Genomic DNA, 25,419 nt, shown 5'->3' with positions numbered 1-25,419 from the left:
TGGACCCCCACCCCCCAGCAGTGCAGGGCACCTGCCAGCAGGCCCCCACTCATGTCCCACTCATGTCCCCCTGCACCCCCACCTCCCAGCAGTACAGGGCACCTGCCAGCAGGCCCCCACTCATGTCCCCCAGCACCCGACCCCCCCAGCAGTGCAGGGCACCTGCCAGCAGGCCCCCACTCATGTCCCACTCATGTCCCCCTGCACCCCCACCCCCCAGCAGTGCAGGGCACCTGCCAGCAGGCCCCCACACATGTCCCACTCATGTCCCCCTGCACCCCCACCCCCAGCAGTGCAGGGCACCTGCCAGCAGGCCCCCACTCATGTCCCCCTGCACCCCCAGCAGTGCAGGGCACCTGCCAGCAGGCCCCCACTCATGTCCCCTTGCACCCGCACCCCCCAGCAGTCAGGGGCACCTGCCAGCAGGCCCCCACTCATGTCCCCCTGCACCCCCACCCCCAGCAGTGAAATGGCGATTCCATGACACAAACCAAAAGTCAACTATATGCATCAACACATGTCCGCCACACGAAGGCAGGCGGTAGCATCCCTGTGCATTAAAAAAATGTGCGCTATCAAAAAGCATGTATATACAGCTCTGATGAATTTCCCATACTGTGGCCCTCTAGGACAAATGATGTGCAAAGGGGTATGCGATAAACACGGACACCCGCTGTGTCAACAATAGCGTGTATTTCGTGGGTGCACGGGAATTTTCACACGCGATTGTTCCTGGGCGAGCGTGGTACGTGTACTTCAGGGGCTCGCAGGAAGTTGGGCTCGCGGGAAGTTTTACACGTGATTGGGCCTGTGCGAGCGGGGTACGTGTAAATCTGGGGTGGGCGGGGGAGTACAGGAGGCAAATGCGCAGAACGCCCACATGCACGCACCAAAAAAGACGTGCTAATCTGGAAACACGTACGCCAGCAGGAAGCAGGCGTATCTTGACCCGTGCAGCATAAAAGTGCGCGCAAACAACTAGCAAGCTCAGACGCCAGGATGAACATACCGTTCCTAGCAGCAGTGGTCGTGGGATACCGCAGGAGGAGGATAGTGAGGCCCAGCATTTTCACACCCAGAACCAGCCTTTTTGGCATGCCTGATGACCAGGTGTATGGGAGGTGCAGGTTTCCACCTCACATAATACTCGACCTGGTCAGTGAGTGGGAGGATGACCTCACATCACCCACCCCCTGCTCCCAAGCACTCAGCCCCCTGGAGAAGGTCCTCAATGTACTGAACTTTTTGGCCACCGGATCATTTCAGCGGACAAGTGCCATAGTGGGGGGGGGTGTCGCAGGCCACGCAGTCACGCTGCCTACACCAGGTCTTGGCCATCATGACTGCACGCCCATCAGTGCGCAGGCACATATACCTGCCCAGAACACCTGAAGAAAGGCAGGCTGTCGTCCAGGATTTCTACGGGGTGGCACAATTCCCCAAAGTCCTAGGTGCCATTGATTGCACCCATGAGGCCCTATGTCCCCCCAGGGCATCAGAGCACATCTATAGAAACCGCAAGCACTGGCATTCCATCAACATGCAGGTAGTATGTGATGCCAAGGGAATCATCACCTCAGTATATGCCAACTATCCAGTGTCCACCCACGACAGTTTCATTTACAGAATGTCAACCATAAACCGGGACCTAGAAGCTGGGCGGCATGGCGATATATGGCTGCTTGGTGAGTATAAATGCCACAGCACATGCATGCATGCCAGATACTGAGTCATGTCAAAACCCCACTAATGATACACATCACCACCTCCCCAGGGGACAGTGCCTATCCTCCGAGCACCCACATGATGACGCCAATTCGGAACCCCACCACGCCACCCGAGGTAAGATACAACACAGCCCATATTGCAACCCGGGGCATAGTGGAGCGCACATTCGGAGTGCTCATGTCACGCTTTCGCTCCCTTAACCGTTCTGGTGGGCAGCTGTTATACGCTCCCCCAGTAGTGTGCAGGATCACAGTGGCAGCATGTGTCCTGCACAACGTTGCAACACGCCGGGGCCTGCCGGTGGACATGGTGGTGCCCCCACATCCCCAACCACATGCACGCCCGCTGCGCATGGGAGGGGAAAGGGCACAGGGTTAGTCAGCCCGAACACAGCTGGTGGCTAATTACTTCACTTAGAATCACACCCCTGTGGAGTGCACACAGCCCTGCCACATACCAGCTGACAATCAATGATGATGACATGAGGGACAGTCAACTGTCACAACCATACCATCTTGGGATTGGTCACCTGGAAGTGTCACAATGTGTGCATCCCTACCTACAGAAACACCACCAATGCTGTGTCATCAAAAGACACATATGCTGCTAAATGCATGACCCCCTTGCAAAATACAACATGAGAACAGTGCCATGTCACCCAACCCCTCCCCAGCACCGCCACCCAACACACCATGGCATGTCATGCTATGTGAGAGCAAACAAAGCAATCCCAAAAACCTGACACAAGTGTCACAAAGTACAGTGTCCCTAATGGAAACTGGCCACACACAATATGCTCCTAGTAATGTTGAACTAACAACACACATGACCAAATACTTACCAACTAAACAATGCATCTAGACAAGTTCAAACATTTCTAAAATATGACAGTACTAAGTTAAAGTAGTCGTAGTCATACAACCTGAATATGCCACCACATCGCCCCCTTCAAACTGTAGTCTTGCAGCCTTCAAAACTGGTCTGTGTACTGCATACAACATGAACTCCATCTCCAAAGTAGATGGCCTTGTGAAGACATGAGGAATTAACCTGCAAATTCAGAGGGAGACATGGAAGCAAAATCATACATTAATACACCATGCAGTGTACAAAACAACAACAATATACACAAGGAATGTCTACAAAGTATTGACTACAGACTGCCCACACAGGTCATGGGAGCCCAATGTCACTGTGTACATCACTGTCACTTGGTCACACCCTTTGCAAGCCCATGGAAACGGGAAGCAGGAGGGGTGTGTGTCTCACGAACCCAAGCATCTAACCCAAACTCAGGACAAGCCTGCATGTGCCCAACCGGAATACAGTGGATGCACACGGGAGCCACACAAGGCAACACACTGTAAAAAAAAATCAAAAATCAAAATTCAAAATTCAAAAATCTAAAATCAAAAATGGCCATGTCGGTGCCGGGGGGGGGGGCACCCAGGAGGTCCGAGGACAGGGTGCGCACCAACAGCCACCTGTGTGGATGTTGGGAAAAAAAACACCTCCATGGGCTCATGGCCTGCACGGCTATGCCAATGTGGGAGAACTGCTGCCGCCGCTCTCATGACCCTCTGCTGCTGCATCAGGAGGTGGAGGTGCTATGGGAGGCAGCCCACGCAAAGCCGTGGTATGGTCCTCCGTGGCAGCAAGCATGCGGGTGTGGAAGGTCTTGTTCTGGAGGATTATAGTGCGGAGATCCCCATGCAACACCTGACGTGATGCCTGGATCTCCTCCCGAGTTGCCCGCATCTCAGCTGAGAGCGCAATTGTGAGGTGCTCCAGCCACTGTTCTGCCCTAAAATTAGCGGAAGTCTCAAGCTCAAGAAGAGTCTGTCTGAGGTTATGGACTTCTTCACTCAGGGCTTCCCTGTGGGCCTGGGACTCTATTGAGATGGATTGGCGCAGAGTCTCCAGTGCCGCCCGTCGGTCCCTGTTGGACGCCAACATGTCTTCCCTGTGTGATTGGCAAATGGAGTCTGTTGCCTGCTGTAGTTGCTCCATCTGCCTTTCAGGGGGGATAATGAAAGTGGCCACCCTCTCCATTGCCTGAGCCATCATTTCTACTGATGCTGCCTGTTGGGTTGCCATAGCGTACATGGAGTTCTCCCATACGCTATTGTCTGGTGGCGTACGGCCACCGCGTCGACGGGCACCACATCTGTTTGGGGCAAGGCGATGTGCACCTTGCTGTGCTGGCACCGCCTGAGGCCGCAGGACTGCATTCCCCCTCTGATCAGCTGGCCCAGGAACAGGATCAGATGCTGTGGAGTGTGACCCTGCATCCGTAACCGCCAAAGGCGCCTCTACCAACACTGACATCCCCACAGAGGGATCTACCCCTGGTGCAGGTGGGTTGGACAGAACAGAATCCCTCCCAGAAACCCTTACCTGTGACGGCACATAGGTCTCATCATCCGAATCAGCACCTGAATAAAGGTCTGGGGAGGTGCACCCAGAGACACGCCTGGAAAGTATGGTCTGCAGGAGGATTGGGTTCTCACCCACCACCACACCACGTCCCCCGCTGGTGCCCAGTCGTGCCTGGGATTCCACCTGGGCCTGCACCATCTCCTCAACCTCAACAGCATCAAGTGCGTCATCCCCTACAAAAACATGAGAGGAAAAATGGAAACAGGGATTAGCACCATAGCACACAAATAGGCCTGTCAAGCTACAGAACCAGTACATGATTCACACATGTCCCACATGACTATAACCCTCCCATGCCTGCACTGTCACTGAGTAGAAAGGGGAGGCAAAAGGCAGACACTGATGACACCAATATGGGAGAGCAACACATTTGCTGCATGCTGGGTAGCACTGCCATCACACATTGGCCTGTGAGTGGCATGTCCAATACACAGACATGACACATGGCAGCACACAGATGGCATTTAGCATAGCCATGGTACATTTGACAAGTACAGCCATATGTCAGTGATTGAGTACTGTCACCCATCCATGTGAGATGGACATGATGACTTGAAAAATGCTGCATACTGTGACTAAGTACACATGTGCCACTCACTGCAACACATGCAAGATACAAGAATACAGTAATAGTTGTCTGATCTATTTTTCGTCACATTGACATCACAGGAAACATCTGTCATTTTCCACATGCAAACAGGCACTCATCTAAACATTTGTACTGGCCAATACTCCATCACCCTGAATGGTCTGAATTGTGTACATAACCAGGTAAAGCATTGCCCCAGTGTGGCCAGTAAACAATGACCGAAGCATATCACATATGTCACAATATGGTTGATAAATGTGTAGCAAAAAAGGGGAGAATGGAAAATATTATCCTGAAGGCACACTTACAAATTCTGACCAATGTAGTTGCAAGATGGCAGTACAAGGTCAACTGCATAATTGTGGACCTAATAGGATACTGTGGGCAGAAGGGATGCAGTCATAGCCAAATACAAGGCACGTGATCCCATGTGAGGAAGGAAATGGGTGACCCATAACACTCTTGAGTACACACCCTCACCTGGCACTCAATCAGAACCTGTCACCCAAAATACATACACATGCACTACACACAAACGCATGGGCACTCACCGGACAATGCTTCGTAATCAGGTAGTTCTCCCACACCTCGGATCTGTTCCTCTGTGACGAAGGTCCCAGCAACAGACTCATGTTCAGTGAGTTTGTTGTCCCCTTGTGGAGACCCACCGCCAGTCACCAGAGTAGCGGCATGATTTGAGGCCAGCTTCTTCTTTGCTCTGCATTTCAGGTTGTTCCACCGCTTGTAGAAATCACCAGCTGAGCGCCTCACAAATCCAAGGGCACTTATGCGGTCTGCGATGATCTGCCAGTGTGCCTGACGTTGACCAGGTGTTGTCTTGCACCCTGCAATCAACAGCATTTCGTGGCTATGTGCCGACACATAGCCCACAAGTGCATCAAGTTCCGAATCATTGAAGCAAGGCATCCTTGAGGTATCGGAGTGTGTAGCCGTGCCTGGGGTCTCAGCCTGTTGTGTCAGAGCACCCTTCTTCCTCTTTTTAGAAGGTGGAGCGGAGCCAGAGTGGCTAACGCTGCTCTGGTCAGTAGGGGCAGAAACACCAGTGGACTGGGTAGTTGGAGTGTGCAAATGCACAATGACCATAGGACTTGGTGCAGGCATGACTTGGTGCAGGCATTGTCTGAAGTGTGATGTTTGTAGGGGGAACATCAGTATGACACCTGCCAGCAGGCCCCCACGACACTGTCCTGGCTGGGAGAGTCAGAGCTGGGGTGGATGGAGCTGCAGCTGCCCCTGCAGCCTCCCCACCCTGCCTACTTGGGGCAGCAGATGACATAGCTGCCCCAGATCCACGTGGCTTGGTGCCAACAACTTGCACCGCCACACGTGGCTTAGACTTGCTGACCTGGAAGTCAGCGAGGGAGTCATCCTGTGCCACGTCAGGTGGCACAATGGCCTGGTCCAACAAGGGCTGAGCTGGGATGGTCTCAGCCACGTTTCCCTCAACCATGGGGGGGGCGCATGGGTGTCCCTGATTGGTCCTCCACACATGGGGGTATAGGGGCACCCTGCAAATCCCGGCCACGTCCCCTACTGCGCCCACCACGTCCACCTCTTGAAGGTTGGCCACCTTTGCCTCCCTTACCGCTTGTTCGCCTCCCAACCATGGCACTGATGTGGTTGTGCGTATGGGAGGAGCAGTAAACTATTGTCCTGGGCAATTGGGGGTCAAAGGGGTAGGGTACTAGATGGATTCATACCCTAGTGCTCTAACAAGGCTGTCTGTGACCCCTGGGGGAAGATGACGGGTCACGCAACGCACAGGCAGCCCAAAAACAAAAATAAACGTGCATGCAACCCCTCGTAGACCACGTGTGTGGAAAAATGAACCCGCACTACACTGTGGCACCCAGAAACACAAAAATAAGCGTACGTGTAATACACGCAGCCTACAATGACCTCTGAAGGGGAGTGCGACACACAGGGCAAGCACAGTTGTTAAGTACGTGCGGAACTCACCGTCTGCCTGGAATAAGAATATGAAAAATACGCGCGTGTGTGCGTTGGCAACACCCCCGCCAAAAGAAGAATTGTACGCTGTCTGAGGAGACAGGACAAAAGGGGAAGTGAACACTGTTTGAGGAAACAGGCCCAAAAAAGTAGAAAAATGAAAGCTGTCAGGGGTAACAGGGAGTACGAACTTGAAACGCTGTGAAGTAATCGCGTGTGAACCGACAGGAAGTACAGAATTCACCCACTCGCTCTCCACGAAAAGCACGTACAAGAAAATGGCTTTCTACACATACCTTTTAAACCGGCCCACACGTACACGTCACTTACGCGTGTATGCGTCCTTTCCTTCAATTACACGCGCTGAGACTCGGACGTGCAGCTTTTCCACGTGTGCTCTGTCATCACGTGCTATGAGGGAAACACCCGCGCGTGTCACGTTACAGACACGCTTACGCGCTAAGGGCCTTTGGTCCAATGAAATTGCGTACGTGCGCTGACGCGCTTACGCACTAAGGGCCTTTCCTCGAATTACACGCTGACGTGCAAGATTTTCACGTGCCAAATCACTCCGTATCAAGCTGGCCACGCGTTCACACACGGAAGACCACGCTCCTGCCCAGAAGGCAGAATTACTGCCCCCCAGGCCCCTGAGCATGCTCCCACCTGCCATCTGCTGCTGCCTGATTGCCTGCTGCCCACGTGCCCTGCCATTTGCTGCCTGCACGTCAGCCAGGGGTGCTGTTGCTGTGACCACCCCTGCTGGAACTGAAGACTCTGACTGCTATTCCATCGCTCCACAGCCCAGCCCCAGGACCCAGTTGCCCACCCACACCTGCCTCTGGGGTTGCCATGTCAGGCACTACACCATCTGGCACCACTGGCATCCCCAGCCAGAGAGGCATAGGGGCACCAGCTTCACTGCCACCGAAGTTGGTGTCCTGGTGGAGCATGTCCTGGGGCAGTATGATGCCCTCTTCAGAAGTTCGCGTGCCGACAAGGACGGACGGACTCAGATCTGGACGGACATCGTGACTGCCATCAACGCGGAGGGGGTAGCAGTCCGTAACTTCCAACATGTCAAGAAGCGCTGGGAGGACTTCAGGTCCAGGACCCTCAACAAGGCCCGGTGCCTCTTGAAGGCAGCGGATGCTAAGGGGCGCCGGGCCACCTGTCGGAACATCAGATGAGGGTCCTGGAACGCATATGCCCAGCGCTCCACATCCAGGTCCTTGAAAGGCAGACCCGTCTGGAGTCGAGCGGTAAGTGTACATGCATACTGATTGGAAGCTGTGCGTGTGGTGGTGTGCCAGTAGTGTGCAGGTTGTACATGTGGTTTTGTAGGGCCATGTATGGATGTGTATGTACAGGGCTGTGAGGCTGACACATGCAAGTCCTTTCATGTGTGAGACACATGGATGGTGTATGTGTGGGTAAGCATGCAGGCCAAATGCAGATGTGTGTGCACACATGTTTGGATTAAAGTGTATGTAAGTTGGCATGGTGTTGGTGTCACACATGGATGTTGGTTCCAGCTGCATGTATCTGCACCGTGTACATGTGCATGTGTGTGTATTTGACAAGGGTGCAACAGTGATGCAACATGGATGCATGTGAGACTGATATTTAGAAGACTGATTGCCAGATGTGACATGGATGCCAATCTCATCACTGCGACAGTTGGCGGAGGTGTACACATGCATGTAAGTGTGGTGGTGTATGTGCATGTCTAGTGCACTCCCTGTGTTTCATGTGATGTCTGGCTCCCCTTTGGCTGCTCATGCTGTTGTATGTGTATGGATGGTGCTGGCTGTTGCGATATGGCTGTGAAATAGCTCATGTGTGTGAGTTGCAATGACATGTGTGTTGGGGATTGTGATGCCATGTCTGAAGTTTTACAATGCCACTCATGTACAACTGTCATGTGTGTATGAGCCCATTGTACAGTGCCCTGATGCCTGTCTCCTATCTCTCCCTGTCTGCAGCGTCAACTGATGAGGGCGGAGAAGGTGCTGTGGAGCACAGCGGCAGGGATCGCACCGCCAGCCGGAGACGCAAGGCCCGGCTCCCCTCCCAGGTTGTCATCTCATCGGGGAGTGAGGAGTCTGGTGCGCATTCCCAGGTCGCAGCTGTCGAGGGGAGGTCCAAGAGGCGGAGGTTGGAGTTGGACTCCTCGGCAGCCGAAGGGCCAGCTGAGACCCCACAGGGCCCGACAGAGGAAGATGGCACGGAGTCATCCAGGTTGGTGGGGGGGTTGGTGGAGGAGGAGGCCGTGCAAGGGACAGAGACAGGGTCTGGAGGTGGGGATTCCACTGGTGCAGGGACAGGAGGCAGCACAGGCCGCTGCGGAGGTGCCTGTGTGTAATCCTGTCCCCGATCCTGTGACTGCATCATCTTGCACCAGCAGGGATACCTACGTCCAGACCCGTTCCCAGGGAGAGGATCGGCTTACACCAACTGGCCTTCCTCTCCCTGCGGATGTGACTATCCGGCACCAGGTTGAGCCTGTCCTGGGTGGGGTGGCGTTGCGTCAACGTGCCATGCGAGCTGACCTGCATTCTTTTCATGAGGAGACTGCACGTCTTCTCGCATGCTCGTTGACCACGTTGACCCACTGGGACAGCTCACCAGGGCCAGATTCCTCCGTTTTCTGGACCTTGTTCCGACCCCCTCCTCAACTGAACCCCCTATGCGCCAGTCGTCCTCCGTGCCATCTTCCCACCCATGTGTCACCTGGGTGCCCTGTGGAGCTGCCTCTGACCCTGCGGCCAGGCTGGTGGAGGACACATCCCTGCCACAGTCGGAAGCCGGACGTCCAGCAGGGGTGGCCACCTTAACAACTGCACCCCACCTGGAGGAGGATGTGCAGGCAGCAGGAGCCATGGCACAGGCAGCGGCACAGCAGCAGCAACAAGGTGGGAGCCATAATGCCTCGGGGCCTTCATCATCGGAGGGGCAGGCATCGGCCGGAGGGCAGGAGGACCCTGGACGGGAAGTGTCTTCCGTGTGGCAGCGGTTGGGCCAGCAGATAGATGCGGAGCGGCAGCGGGCAGATGAGGCACGGCTCACGATGGTCAGGGCGGAGAACTCCATGTGTAGGGCCCTGCGGTGGGCCGAGTGCCTCGAGGCCATTCGCAGCGACCTGGAGATCCAGATGTCATCGTCCCTGTGAACCCTCGGGTCCATGGAAGAGGACCGCCTCCGGGACATCGAGCAGGAGTTCGATGATGCCCTGGCCCGGGACATCAACAAGTGAGCCGTTGGACTTGCCCACTGCCCTTGTAAATAGTTAGTTAGTATTAGGTTTCCTTTCGTTTTTTATTTATTTTGGACCGCTTGGACAATGCACCACATTTTTGTATATAGTTTTTTTTATTAGGTAGTAGTTTTTGGTAGGTTTCATTTCTTAAGTGGGGCTCATGGACCCTGGAATCTTCAATTGTACATAGTTCTACATTGGATTCATCTTTAATATTTTTTTTTGTGTTCACCATGGAGCAATGTTTTTTTTCCCTTGGATTTGATTTTTTGAACTGTGACTTTGGACAACATTTCTTTTTGGATTTCTTTTGCTTATGTTTTCTTGATTTTCATTATTTATCGGACATGGACCATTTCCTTTGTTATTTCCATTGTTGTGTGTTGAATTTGATTTACGTTCATGTTATCTTTAATATATATTTTTTTATACTTCCATTTGTGGTATCATCTCATTGGTTCCATGCATGTCATGATATGGGTTTTGACATTCACTTGCACCCATTGTGTGTGTGTGACGGAAATGTGTTCATTTACATACTTGCCATTGGGGTTGTATCATGTAATTGGCATTTCTATGTGGGTGGATGCAATACTTGGGTGGGTCTTTGGCATGTGGAGGCTGGCCATAAGGGCCAGGGATCTAGATTGTGATGACGTGTTGGCTGGGGGACATGAGTGGGGGGCCTGCTGGCAGGTGCCCTGCACTGCTGGAGGGTGGGGGTGCAAGGGGACATGAGTGGGGGCCTGCTGGCAGGTGCCCTGCACTGCTAACTGCTGGGGGGTGGGGGTGCAATGGGACATGAGTGGGGGTCTGCTGGCAGGTGCCCTGCACTGCTGCGGGGTGGGGGTGCAAGGGGACATGAGTGGGGGCCTGCTGGCAGGTGCCCCTCAGTGCTGGGGGGTGGGGGTGCAAGGGGACATGAGTGGGGGCCTGCTGGCAGGTGCCCCGCACTGCTTGGGGGGGTGGGGGTGCTGGGGACATGAGTGGGGGCCTGCTGGCAGGTGCCCTGCACTGCTGGGGGGTGGGGGTACAAGGGGGTAATAGGTTGGTGATCACTAGTGCAAGGTGACATGTGGCTTGGCTGGGGGGGCATGCCCATGGTGGATGGGCTGCCTGCGGGACATGACATGGGGTGTAGGGTAGTCCCCAGTGGTGTGGTCTGCCTGCAGGGGCCGTGGAGGGTGTAGAGGGAACACCTGGGAGGACCCACACTGCCAATTCACGTGTAGGACTCCCCTGCACCCCCGAAATACACATACCCCACTCGCACAGGGCCTATCGCGTGTGAAACTTCACGCGCACCCCAGTAATACACGTACTGTGCTGAAATTGCGTGTGGAACTTCCCCGCACCCCAGAAATACACGTACCCTGCTGAAATTGCGTGTGGAACTTCCTGCGCACCCCTGTAATACACGTACCCTGCTGAAATCGCGTTAATCTTCCCCGCACCCCAGAAATACACGTACCCTGCTGCAATCGCATGTGGAACTTCCCACGCACCCCTGTAATACACGTTCCCTGCTCGGCGTTTGCTGTTTGGCTGCCCTGTATACTGGTTCAGGGTTAGCGCAGCCCTTTGCGCTGAATTGGGAATTTTGATGGCTTTTCCTTGCGCGAGGGCATTCTTGGGGGCGTAACTGGCGCTGCTGCAGGGTCGCTGCGCCACTCTGCGCCACGGCTGGTTTTGGAGGCTAAAATCCATGAATACGTTGTGCGCAGATATCGATTTTAGCGCACACGGCTGGCGCAGACATTCACACGCGCACCCTGTGCGCCAGCCGCATGCGCCACTTTTGTGCGAAATTCTATGAATTACCAGGTTAAGCTCTCTAAAGTTGGGGACTGCAGCTTCCCAGTCAAAGCAGCCCAACTCTGGAATTCCATGCCACACCCCATCAGAGAAGACCAACCATACTTGAATTTCAGACTTAACTACATTAACTGGCTTAAGTCCACGGATCAGTAAGAGTCACACTTGCACACTCACCCTGCTATTCCTGTATACCTCCCTCCCGCCTCCCTCTACTTAATCTAGATTTTGTACATAGATTGTATATAATATCCCTGATGTTTACTACTGTATGATGTGATGTATCCACCTTTGTGTTCTGTGTACCCTGTAACTCCTCTACCTAAGCCTTGCATATCCTGTAACTGCTGCGCCCTGATACCTATGGGTCTGGAGCGCATTATAAATGATTAAACAAACAAACAAACATTAACTTACGATTCTCCCTGCGGAGGCTTCACAGGCCTTGGTCAGAAAGGGCAAGTTCGCTTCTCTCCTTGTCACCCTCGGTCTGCACCGTCTTTCTCCTCCTCTTGAACTGCTCTGCTGAGTTAGCTCTCAAGTCAGGCGATCTGCCTTGCTCCACCTTTTATCCCTGTGAGGAAGGGAACTGTGTGTGATTCTGGTCAATTGCCTGACTTTACATGACCCTTGTATTGGGACATTTCAGGTAAACGCCTCTAGTGTTAGTCTGTTGTCTTTCATGTGTGCAAAAGTGTTTGTGTCGGAAAAGGAGGACGGGGAGGGTTTTAGAATATCCTACTTGGTAGGATGGGGAAAAGGTATTGAAAGAACGGGGATACTGTGTCTCACCCGTCGGTGTCCCACTCCCACTCCCCAAGGACCCCCCAGCCAGGTGATCCTCCCTCACTGGTCCAACCCCAGGAACTGAATCCAATAGCGTTGGCCGTGTCCTGGCCACCTGGGTGACAGATCCCCGGGGACTAGCCAGGGAGTCACCTTCAGGTTACTCACACCTCTACCCACTGAAAGTGGTATTTTAATATTTTATTGCGATATTGGAAAAATGTTTGCACATATGATCAAGGGGTGCATCCATAAAATAAGATGTCATTATTGTGCCCTTTTCTTAATTTCTTAGAGCACTCTTTTCCCCCTCTCTATTCTTGGCCCTTTCACTTGTATCTCAGAAAAACATTTACCCCTTCCTTACTCACACTTGCTCACTCACTCGTATACTTGTGATCTTACTTGTCCACCCTATTTCTTTCAAACTGGCCTTCTCCTCAGGCCCTGCCCTTTCCCACCACACTCACACAATGGCCCTCTCCACAGGGGTTTGGTTGCTCCTCCCTTCATTCAATCTCACCCCTTGCATGTGCTACACAGCTCCTCCGATATTTACATATTAATTTGGCTCTGGCCCTTCAGCGACTTCCACAGCCACAATAAAGTGAACAACACACTAACTACACCTTATCACAATGAACTACTACTGCTTCGACAAAACACCAATGCATATGCCTTCTCTTTTTCGTCACAATCTTCGATACTCTTTAACCCGTACAAAATAAAAATGACGCAACTTTACCAATTGCCTGCACTATGCGCAACCCTCTGCTCTAACGCAGATGTGCCACTGCCCAGAAACTCCCTATCGGGTCAGTGGACATACAATCTACGACCACTATGGCCAATCGCCCACCAGTTCTTGCGGGTGCATCCTATACACCATAAAAATAATCCCTCCCTCTCACTGTGCGTTCTTGCATGGGTACACTTATGTATCCTTCTTCAGGGATTCTCGAGTCTTCTCAACCCTGGAATCTTCCTTTAAAGGCCAGTACCACCTTCCGAGAGCAAGGAGCGGTCCGAACAGGCAGACCTTTGTGAACTCTGCATCTGCACGGCCTCCTTAGTGTTGAGCTCTTAGGCCTGGACAGCAAATGCTGTCCCACACTCGTCCGGGAATACGGCTGGAATCGCCACGTCTGGTCAGGAAAGCTGAATCCCTGTATTGGCCACCAAAATGTACTGCTGGTCACCTTGGAACACACCAGTAAAAACTACAAAAAAACTAAAACGGAAGTGTACACCATGCAAGAAGATACGCAATTCATTCTGGACTCAGATACAGCTCGGAAAGCGAAATCCAACCAGAATGCGGAACAGAACTGCATGAAAAGTGCTCTTGAAAATACACCTCCAAAATCAAAACTTTTATAATCATACAAACTAGTTAGCATCAAGTCATATTGCAACATTAGGTCAATCCTCAAAATGAGGGTAATTGACAATGCTACGTTATATATTATCGAAAAATGATTTGATCCAGTAAATGTCCCCATACCACCCTCGATCAACTCGGGGACATCACAGTCCAGCCCATAATTCACACATGAGTGTTTTCCAAATCATTGAGACATTTGAGATGACCAGCAGATATTTATTCATCTGCCGCCATCTCCATCCATTTCTCATGAGAACACAACCTATCATGACACTACAGGAGCCTTGAACTGTTGACAAGTTACCAGCGTAATGTTGCATTTTAGGAACTCTTCGGACCACTTCCCAGGCTGAGATCTGCTAAGGGGCAATTTGAAACCGCCATGGGGCATTTTGAATGCGTCAGTAGACCAGTTTCATAAACTAATATGCCAAATTATAAAATTATTGTGCATTCACTGCCTTCCCTAGCACCCATGAGCTTCACTTCCTGACCTCGAAAGTATCAAAGGCTAATTTCTTACATGATCCTGGAAACATGTAGTTTGCAACGTGCCCACTGGCTCCCAGTCAAGGAGAGGATCAACTTCAAGGTCCTCACCCTTAGGCACAAATGCACCAATCTCTCTGCCCCATCACACCTATCAGGAAACCATATCCAAAGACATCTCGACCTTCCCAAAAAGAAGCCACCATGCCAGCCAACTCTTCGTACCCTCCATAAAAAGAGCAAACACTGGAGGCATTGGCTTTCCTCACCTAGCAACCAAACTATGGAATGCCCTGCCCAACGTACTAAGAGCAGAACCCTCTCTATACTCCTTTCACAAATCCCTCAAAACCACACTATTCAACTAACCTCACACAACTCATGATAACTAAGCTGTCTGCCTCCGACGAAACTCTAAGTTGAATTTGTAAATGGTATTTGCTATGTAACCACCAAACTTTCTTTCCCTCTGTAACCAGCAATGGCTCTCTGTAATAGTGCCACGATGCCGAAGGGCTGCTGCGCGCTTTAAAAATGTGAATACATAAATAAATAAACAAATAATGTGCAGCCAGCTACAATGGCTGCTAGGCAGATAAATATAAAGCAAATTAATTTCTAATGAAAGCAAGCTCCAAGGCCTGTTTACAGTGTGTGGGTCTAATGTTAAGCTTTATATACTTACCTGTAATTTAAGATCTACTACCTATAGGTTATTTAACCAGAAGACAATTTGCTGGGACCAGCTTAGTGCATAGGTAGGACTCTGTAGCTTCAAGAAAGCCCCCTTAATTTAGGGGGCAAATCCCGCAGCTGATAGTGTGCCTCTTATCCGTGTTGAACTTGCATTTTTACCACAAAAGTAGGCCCTGAATTTCATGTGATTTCAAAAGATGTACATTTTTTAATCTACAAACTTTGTAACTCATACGACCCTTGGTACAGTTTGTATGAAAAATGTAGATGCATTGCATCCCCTGAAAACGAACATCCAAACCAGTTCATACTTGTATGTAATTAGCAGCTTCTGAAAAATAACATAAAAATAAGCCCTGACTTCCATGTGTTTTCAAATGATCTAAATTGTGTTATCTATAAACTGTGAAAATTATATGACCCGTGGTATGGTACAGATTGTATGAAAAATGTACATTAATTACCTCGCCTGAAAACAAACACCAAAATTAGCCCTGACTTTGATGTGAGTTTTCAGATGTAAACTGCGTAAGTATGAACTGTGAAAATTCGCCTCTTGGTACAGTATGTATGAAAAGTGAACATTTATTCCAACTTCTTGAAGTGTGTGTTGTAGGAGCATGTGTTGTAAGTCCTCACGTTATGTGCAGTTGGTGCGCGTGTCATAGGAACATGTATTGTAGGAGTGTGCTTCATAGGAGGACATGTCATAACACTGCATGTCATAGGATCACTTGTCATAGGAGTGTGTCATTACAGTAGGTCGTAAGAGTGTGTGTGATAGAAGGATGTGTCATAGGAGTATGTGCCTCAGGTTTTTGTGTCATGGCTGCATGTGCCCTAGGTGCACCTGTTGTAGGGGCACATGTCCAAGGTGCATGTGTCCTAAATACATATCCCCTATGGGCACGTGTCCTAGGTGCACATTTCATAAGAGCATGTATCAGGGGCGTGTTTGTCATAAAAGTGTGTGTCATAGCAGCACATGACATAGGTGCCTGTGTGGTAAGAGTATGTGTTGTAAGAGTGTGTGTTATAGAAGCATGTGTTGTAAAAGTGCATGTGTGTTGTAGAAGTGCATGTGTGGTGTAGGAGAGCATGTCGTAGGAGTGCATATTTTATGAGTATGTCTCATAGGAGTGTGTGTAGTAGGAGCGCATGTAGTAACTGCATGTGTGATAAGAGCATGTGTTGTAGGAGTGCGTGTTGTAGGAGTGTGTGTCCTAAGAGTGTGTGGTAAGTATGCATCATAAGAGTGTGTGTGGTTGGAGCATGTGAGGTCTTTCCACATGTAATTTGTAGTAGGTGCATGTGTAATAGGTGCGTGTGTCACAGGAACATGTAGGAGTGTGTATCATAGGAGCATGTGCCATACCAGCATGTGCCGTAGGAGCACATGTCGTGGAAGTGTGCGTCATAGTGTATGGTAAGAGTGTGTTTGGTAGGAGCATGTGTCGTAGGAGCACGTGCCATAGGTGTATTTCTTTCTTTAATTATTTGTTTCTTATGCTCTGCAGCCCGCAAGCATCAGGGCGCACACTGAAGGACATAGTCAAAATAACAAGGAATGTTCAAACTAAGGAATCCTACCCTGGACGCAGCGATCTCAATTCAATAGTAATATCTTTAGCCGTTTGCGAAAAGTACACAGATTTCTGTCTCCACGCAGATCAACCGGCAGTCCCATTTCAGGCGACTGAAGCTTGTACGGGAAAGGAACGGCCGCTCGCTCTCGTTCTCTTGGCATTAGGGCATATACACCGAAATATGGAGCTGGATCTGGTGACTGTCCCTTGCAATTGCAAGGCAATGCTTTCCTTGAGATATGAAGGTGCGGATCCAAATAAGCATTTTATGTGTGAAGGTGATAACCTGAAAAAGAATCCTGGATGCAAGTGGTAGCCAGTGTAATTCCTTTCTAGCGGTAGTGATGTAGTTCCTACTATGTATGCTCTTAACAGTGTGCACTCCGTCCTTTTGAAGTATTTGGGATTTATTTATGCAACTCTTATTAGCTCCACCCAGGAGCGCATAGTAGTAATATAATCAGGGCATAATAGTTGCCCCTACTAGAATTTCACAATTCTTATTAGTGACATCTGGTTTCACTAATCTGAATAATCTGAGGTGATACTTGGGCTTTTTAGTACACTAGCCTCTTGAGCGTCCACGCCAAGAGCGCAGTCCAAGACCACACCCAATGTTTTCAATTTGTTTTGTACTTTAATACATTGGCCATCTATAGTGAATTTTAAAAACATATGTCGGATTTAGTTCTCGCTTGATATCAAAATCTCTGTCTTTCCACTATTTAAACAAAGCCAGTTGGCAGTCATCCACTCTTTTAGCAGTTTATAGATACCTTGGATTTTTCAGGTACTCTCAACATGAATGCCCTTATGTGACACGAATGGTCGAACCACATCTCACATAAGGGCAACTTCAATAAACTATGATTATAACTTTAAGAAAAAAAACGGAAAAAAGGAAACCTAAAGTATTGAAGTCAAGTTATTTATCACTTAAGTGGGCTGGCACTCATCAGGGAGAACGACTTTTTGAATACTTTGAAACAAATAAGGTATGGGGATACCTTAGTTCCACCTGTGATGCGACAGCTAAATTATCATATGACAATTGAATGGTAAGCGCAGAGTGACTTCAGAAACCCGGTTACTTGATCATTATACAGTCCTAATGTGTAGGGCGAGGGGTTCTGATTTCACATATGGCTTCTGTAAGCTTCTCAGGATCTCTAAAAGTTTTTTGTGTTGTTACCCACATTTTCAATTTCTCCATTAAAAAGTAATTTTTTGCCTGGTAAATTCAAATTTTATACAATTTTTCAATACTTTTCCAGATCACTGTGTTTTCCTCCATTTTGTTTTTAGTCCAATTATGTTCTGCCTTCCTTTTCTCTTGTCTGAGCTTGGTTAGCTCAGGATAGAACCAATTGTGATGACTCGATCAATCCCTAACTACCTTGGTCTTCATGGGTGCTATTCTACTCAGCATTTCCTCCAACTCTCTGTCATAGTTCACAGCCAAAATATGCAGAGTATCAGCATCTATGGTACTTTCCATAATAAGTTCTTACTAATAATTTTCTTAGGCACATTACATCTCAACGCCCATCTCCCGAGCAGTGAAATCTGGAAGTTAACAGAAAAGTGGTTGGACCAAACACAAGGTTCTGTGATAATGGCTGAAAAGCAGATCATCTTTTAGAACTCCACAGGACAATTGAATCCCCCAAATCAACAGAAAAAAGGGACAACTAAAAAATTGTATGAAGCCCTGACTGACCTTGAAAACTCAAAGCAATTACATACTTTAAACATAAAGGAACCTACAAATGGATATAATTAATTACCAAAGCAAATCCTCCTGATGACCCACTGAACTATAAAGTGCAAAACACGTATAGAAGTTTTGTAAATGCTTGACTGCAATTTGCAATGAGGCTATGTAAATACTTGACTGCAATTTGAAATCAGGTCACATATAGACCAATTTGCACAATCTTGAATTAAATTGAATTGAAACCACCATTAAGTTTGAAAGTGTGCTTTCCTCAACAAACACTGCAGAATTGGCGCATACTCAATGACTCACCTTAGCAATATAATTGGACTTAAATATTGGGCAGCCACAATACTGGGTAAATCGCCTTGCTGACAATTGATAAACACCAATAACCTCCGACATGGATGAACCAATAGGTTGATCTTTGACCTCAACCTTTTCAATGTGGTAATGGGATTAACCTACACATTTTCCGAGGTAATCCAGTCTAAAGTATTTCTCCTAATATGTATTGGTTCACTGTTATGGATAACTACCTCTATGTTTTTTTTTAAAGATTGCTCTAATAATAGAGCCTCCTTTCCAGCACTGTTTCCCCCTCCACCTATTAAGATCAAAAATCATTAAAGGTGGAGTAATTGGGTGTATTTAACCCTGTTAAAATGCCAGTAAATTCCTCATTCAAATTTGGCATATCATTTGGTGGGCTATATACCACAACAATGTTAGTGCAATTTACTGGAGATGAGGTAATTTTTAAATGTAGGATCTCACAGCCATCGCAGCTAATGGGTGATCTAAATAAACATAGTTCTTCCTTAGCTATAACTGCAACTTCTCCCCCAATTCCTTGTTCTCTATTCTGGCCCAAAATGTACAACCCTTTGGGGTTACCAAGTCAATGATAGGTCCGCTTGAATCCTTGAGCCATGTTTCTGTTATTGTCATAAGATCTACTTGCTTATCAATAGCGTATTTCCCCAGTGAACGGGTATTGAGTAAAGCTATTTTTATAGTTTGTCCATTCAACAATATGGAATCCGTAATTTGTCCCCCTGATTTCTCACTATGTATTTCTCCCATTATACTATTGTTCTTATTATTGGGGGCAGTCAGATGTGAAATAAGGTGCAACGGTACTTCCATCCGTAATAACGGCTGCTCCTTTAAAGTGGCTTGAGCCTCAATATGTGTTTTAGTAAGCACGAGCAACTGTGCATTCAATTTTATGCTATTAGCTCCTTTGGTGCTGTATTGTCCACCCTCCCTCATTTGTGTGTTGATGGGCATATCTAGCATCGGTATTGCCACGGTTTCGTTTCTACTTGTGGTTACATTCAAATCCATATATTTGTCCACAATAGATTTCCTGGCTGCTTTACGGGTCGCTAAGAGCACCTTCAAGTCTGTGTGTAACTCCTTTTTAACATGTAATGTGTAACAAGTTACTTACCAGATTGTACATTTTTCTCCAAGATGGAACACAAGGCTCTAAACAAAATCAGCACAGGGCACAAAGACGTGGAAGCATGGACTAGCTCAGATTAGCTAGACCCTGATGCGCCTGACAATAGATATATAACGCGCGAGAACGACAAAACACCAGGGACTTGTAGTTCCAAGCGCGTGACTTTGCAAAGATTGCAAAGGAATGCCATTTAACAAAAGCAGCAGTTATACAACTGTTAAAACGGTACAAGCTGCACATGTTTTAGGTGCATGTGTCATAAGTGTAAGTCATAGAAGCACATTTGTAGGCACCCATGTGGGAGGAAGATGTGTTTTATGAGTGTGTGTTGTCAGAGCGCATGTCGTAGGAGTGCATATCGTAGAAGCATGTGTGTGTGTGTAGAATGAGTATGTGTAGTAGCTCCATGTGTCTTAGGAGCATATGTTGTAGGAGTGTATGTCATAAGATAGTGTGTTGTAAAAGTGTATAGTAAGTGTGTATCATAAGAGTGTGTTGTAAGAGTATATGAAAGAATTAGAAGTCAAACGTTCTACTGCACCTCCTCAGAGGCACTCTGCCTTTCCTCTCCTTACCCCAGAAGCTCACTGTCTCAAAAGGCCTGGTTCTCTCTAGGCGGGACCACTAACAGCCTCTTTCGAAATCTACCTGCCTCTACTGTCCGCCCTTTTGCAACTAATCAAGAACAGGACTGCAATACTTGGCCTTGGCCTCAAGCCCTGGGATCGCATCTCTCCAGCCCTGAAATCTCTCCACTGGCTCCCAGTGGATGCAAGGATTAAATTCAAAACCCTTTGCATTGTTCACAAGGCTTTCTGGGGCCTGGGTCCAAAATACTTTCAGCTATCCCTCCATAAATACCTCCCCTCTTGAGCTCTTCACTCCTCTACTTCTAACTCCCTCTGGGTCAGTCATTTTTCAAAGAAACAAGTTGGGGGTAGATCCCTGTCTTTGGCTGGGGCCTCCCTCTGGAACAGCCTCCCTGCCACTTTGAAACATGAGGAGAACCACCTTGGGTTCCGGAAGCACCTCAAGACCTTCCTTAAGACCTTCCTCTTTGCTTCTGCCTTCTCCCCTCCTCTCCCCTGCAGATCTGTTCTCTCTCAGCCACGTGCACCTGGCCTACCCCCGTCTTCTGGACCCAGGTACCTGCTCACCCTGCCGCACTGCCATCCGAGCCACACGTTACACTGGAGCCTGTATCTGCAACCATACAGTTCCCCCCTTCTTTGTTAATGCACTTAACAGACATAGCCTGTCTGCTGCCTTAAACCCAGCATTTGCCACTTTCTGGCTGCACTCCCACTGTTTGTTGCCATTTATATTATTTTTCTGTTCTTCCTTTGCTCCACACTTTGCACTTCCTTCAATGCACTTGAGCGTTCTCAATGTCACTGGGACTAATAAGATAGTTGTTCTGTTCTCTTTTGTTCCCCTACCTTGCCTTCTTGTGCTCTGAAACACACATGTATGAGCGCAATATAAATGAAATATCAATATCCATACATTAATTGGTCTCGGGAGGATAGCTCAGGGGCAACACGCTCGCCTTGGAAGCAAGACGATGCAGAGCAACGCAGATTCGATCCACGTGTCCGCGTTTAGAAACCTCTGGGTATTAAGTGCGTTATATGTGAGTTTTCACATGTTAAGGTGCAAAATGTACAAACTGAGGTGTATATGGATTCTACAGTTCATACTTGTATGCAATTTACAGGTCCTGAAAACACACATTAAAGTAAGCCCTTGCTTTCAATTTGTTTTCAAAAGATGTAAATTGCATAATCTACAAACAGTGAAAAACACATACGACCCTTGGTACAGTCAGTATGAAAAATGTATATTCATTACATACCCATAAAACTAATATCAAAATCAGCCCTGACTTTGATGTGAGTTTTCAGATGCAAACTGTAATGTACAATTGTGAAACTCACATGCCACTTGGTAGAGTTCATATGAAAAGTGTAAACGTATTCCACCTCTTTGAAATGTACATAAAATTTGGCCCCGACTTGCCTTGTATATGAGTTTTTAGGAGATGTCAATTTTGTAATATACAAATGGTAAAACTCATATGCGGTGCATACAGTTCATATGAAAGATATGCATTCATACTGCACATGCATCATAAATAGATTTAAATCGTTAATATCTCAAAATTGGCTAAGTCGATTTTAAAAAATGTTTTTCAGTGTACCAATTCCGGATGAAATCTAGGTGCATTAAAAAAAAATGTGAAAATTGAAGCAGCCAATTCTAAGCTATTTGGTCCCCCCCAAAAATGGTTTTACGATTGGAAAACCCAAATTTAAAAGTTGCTCAAAATGCAATAAAAACTAGAGGAGAAGCCCTATGTTGGTTTTAAATGGAATATGATCAGCTATTGTCCATCTGGTTTAAACAAGGCCTTTTGGACTGGGAAGAAAAGCAATTTCTTACAAAAGAGTACCCATTGATACCCATCTACTTCCTAACTAAAGTGCACAAAAGGTTGGCCAAATCCCCTGGTAGGCCCATAGTGTTATCCAATGGTTCCCTCCTGGAAAAAAACTCTGCATGCATAGATATATGTCTCTTTCCCTTTGTTGAAACATTACCTTATGTGAGAGACACTACTGATTTTCTGGAAAAAATCAAAGGTATTCCCTGGTTAGACACTTACCTATCGATGACTTTTGATGTCTCCCTTTATGCTTCTATCAGTTATGCCCATGGTATTGAGGCCTTCAGTCATTTATCTACAAAATCAGCAAAATATACAGATAACTCCAAAATGGTTATAGACATGTTGACTTTTTGTTTGGGGCATAATGTTTTTGAATTTATTGGTAAGTTTTATGATTAGATTCGTGGAGCAGCAATGTGTTCCTCGTTTACACCAACATACGCAAATCTTTTTATGGCAAATGGGAAGAAGTAATACTTAATTCGCCTGCACTTCAAGGATTTGGGTTAGGTGCATTGATGGCCTATTCATTATTTGAAATGGGTCTGTTTTGAATTTGCACACATTCTTAACATCAATGACAATAATTTACATTTTACCTTTCAGTATAGTTATAAAGAGATCACATATTTGGATGTCAAGGTCAGCATTGAGAATGTCACGCTGGGGACTGAATTGTATAGGAAAGAAACCAGTTCCAACTCCGTGTTACACGCCGAAAGCTGTCCTCCTAAAAGCCAGCCTCACTTGGAGCATTCGGATGGGACAATTTATGGAGGCTAGGAGAAATTGCTCTAGAAATTAAGTATTTCTGGATCACTAATGTACCATTGCCATGAGGCTCACTTCATGGAAATAGCTCAGGAATGTCATAAATGTTGCATTTAACAAAGTCCGTCAAGAGGGAATCTCCTGACTACTAAGAAGACCAAAGTTGATCATGAGAATATTATTTTATGCATTACCACTTGCAATAACAAGGCCTTATGCTATTACAAAGATCCTAAACAGACTTTGGCAACTTTTGGAACAGGACAAAGATTTGAGATACACTTTTGAGAATCATCTATCGATTACTTATAGGAAATCTTCCCTCAAAAATATAGTGGCACCCAGCTTCTTTGAGGATAAATTGCCCCTAGATAGATAACTGCTCAGAAAACTGGCTTTGTTAAACGTAACACATGAAGGCATGCAGACTTAGAGAAAACATGAAAACATATATGAATCCCCCCACAGGTTGGTTGGCTGAGATAGCAAATTGTATCACCTGTGAGATCAAATATGCAATATATGTGACTGCAATAAGAGGTATGTTGGCAGCACAATCCATGAGGTTAAAGTATGTATCTTACAGCATATGAGAGCAATTAAAAAATAAGATTTTACTTATCCATTGGCAAAACATTCTGAGGAGATTCACAATGGTAATTTTTCATTGCTCATTTACTTTGCCACAGATGGTGTACCAGCAAAACCATGTGGGGGCAATAGATAAAAATGTCTTAGACAAAAAGAGGCGAGATATAGCCTTGACTGATACCAAAAGACATAATAAAGATGAGGAACTATGTCTTCATTGGAAAATAGTTATAGGGTTAGCTCCTTTGGGAGTGTATTTCCATCATTCTGTGTTACTACTCTGCTGTGTGAATTTTATGTAGATGGTTCTAAAAAGACAGTGATTGGGTCTAATTTAATGGTTGTGTTTCCTTTACTCTTAAGGAGGGCTGTCATACCGTCAACATTGATGTATAGCACTGGCATTTTTTCAAACTGATGTTTAGGTTGTGGCCCCTTATATGCAAGGCTATTCTATATTTCATTATTGGTTATACAGGAGTGAGCCTTTACTTAAAAAGAACATATCTGTGTATTATACAGGGTTTCTCTGCTCTTAGTAATTCTTGTAATGCGCCTAATTGTTGTTGATCTAATAGGATGCTATTTCTGTATCTGCGCACTGGCACTTTATTATGTCATGCTACTACGTGTAGATCATGTTAAATATATTCTATAGCATTACTTTCTGATGTTTACATCAGAGGAGCTCTGTGTACCGCAAATGCACTTTATAGGCACAGTAGGATCACAATGCTATGCACTTGCACTGTAGGATTTAGCAGTACCTCATTTTATTTATTGGGTAGCACTTAATATGACATAAGAATGTTATGGACAGAGTACAACTACAAGTGTGCTGAACCTGTTTTTCTTTAGAAATCATACAGATTTCCTTACAAGACTGCTGTTACCTTTTGTATTAATCTCAGGTTGCAAGTGTTGCAAATGGTGCTTGACCCATGTGCCCTTTGAAGTAGGCTAATATTTAATGACACATTTGCTAATTGTATAAAGGTTTGGGATTAATTATGCACTGCATAACATTAGACTTTGAGAAGGATGCGAGGTATACGACATCTAAATAAAGCAAATGTTTAATGATGCACTTGGACCTCTGAGAAAGCTAAATAATTCATAATGTACTTTATATTTATGCAAAGAAAGTTACAAGCCTTATATTCTCACATTGGTTATGTTTATATCTATTGTCAAATTGCAACATTTACCACTAGATTCATGATATCATTAGACATTGATATTATGTATCATATGCCTGACATGTGTCTATACTATTCAAATATGACCCTCTGCTTACCTGTGAATTAGCATTTGCTCTTGCGTCAGGGATACATATGATGGACTAGCAGCACAATATAAAATGAGGTCCCACTTTATAATTTTGTAACCTGGCTTAAAACACATTTTTTTAAATGTCTTGTATCACTTAATAAACAAATCCACTTTGCATCAAAAATGTGTATGTGGGTCTCTGGGCTACCTCGGCCACCCATCGAGGGAGTTACTTTTATTGCTGATATTAACATGTGCTGTTAGGGCATGCTTTTACAGGCATCCGTGCCCACAGTGTTTTTGTTCCTTGAAGAGCGCATCTCAATATGAGCAGTTTTGCTTTCATTAATATTTATATATAAATCTTAGATTCTAAAAAAAAGACAGTTTCAACAAACATTTATTT

This window comes from Ambystoma mexicanum, chromosome 7q (assembly GCF_040938575.1).
Source record: "Ambystoma mexicanum isolate Mex_15411 chromosome 7q, UKY_AmexF1_1, whole genome shotgun sequence".
In the NCBI taxonomy this organism is placed as follows: domain Eukaryota; kingdom Metazoa; phylum Chordata; class Amphibia; order Caudata; family Ambystomatidae; genus Ambystoma; species Ambystoma mexicanum.
This window is presented reverse-complemented; position numbering follows the sequence as displayed.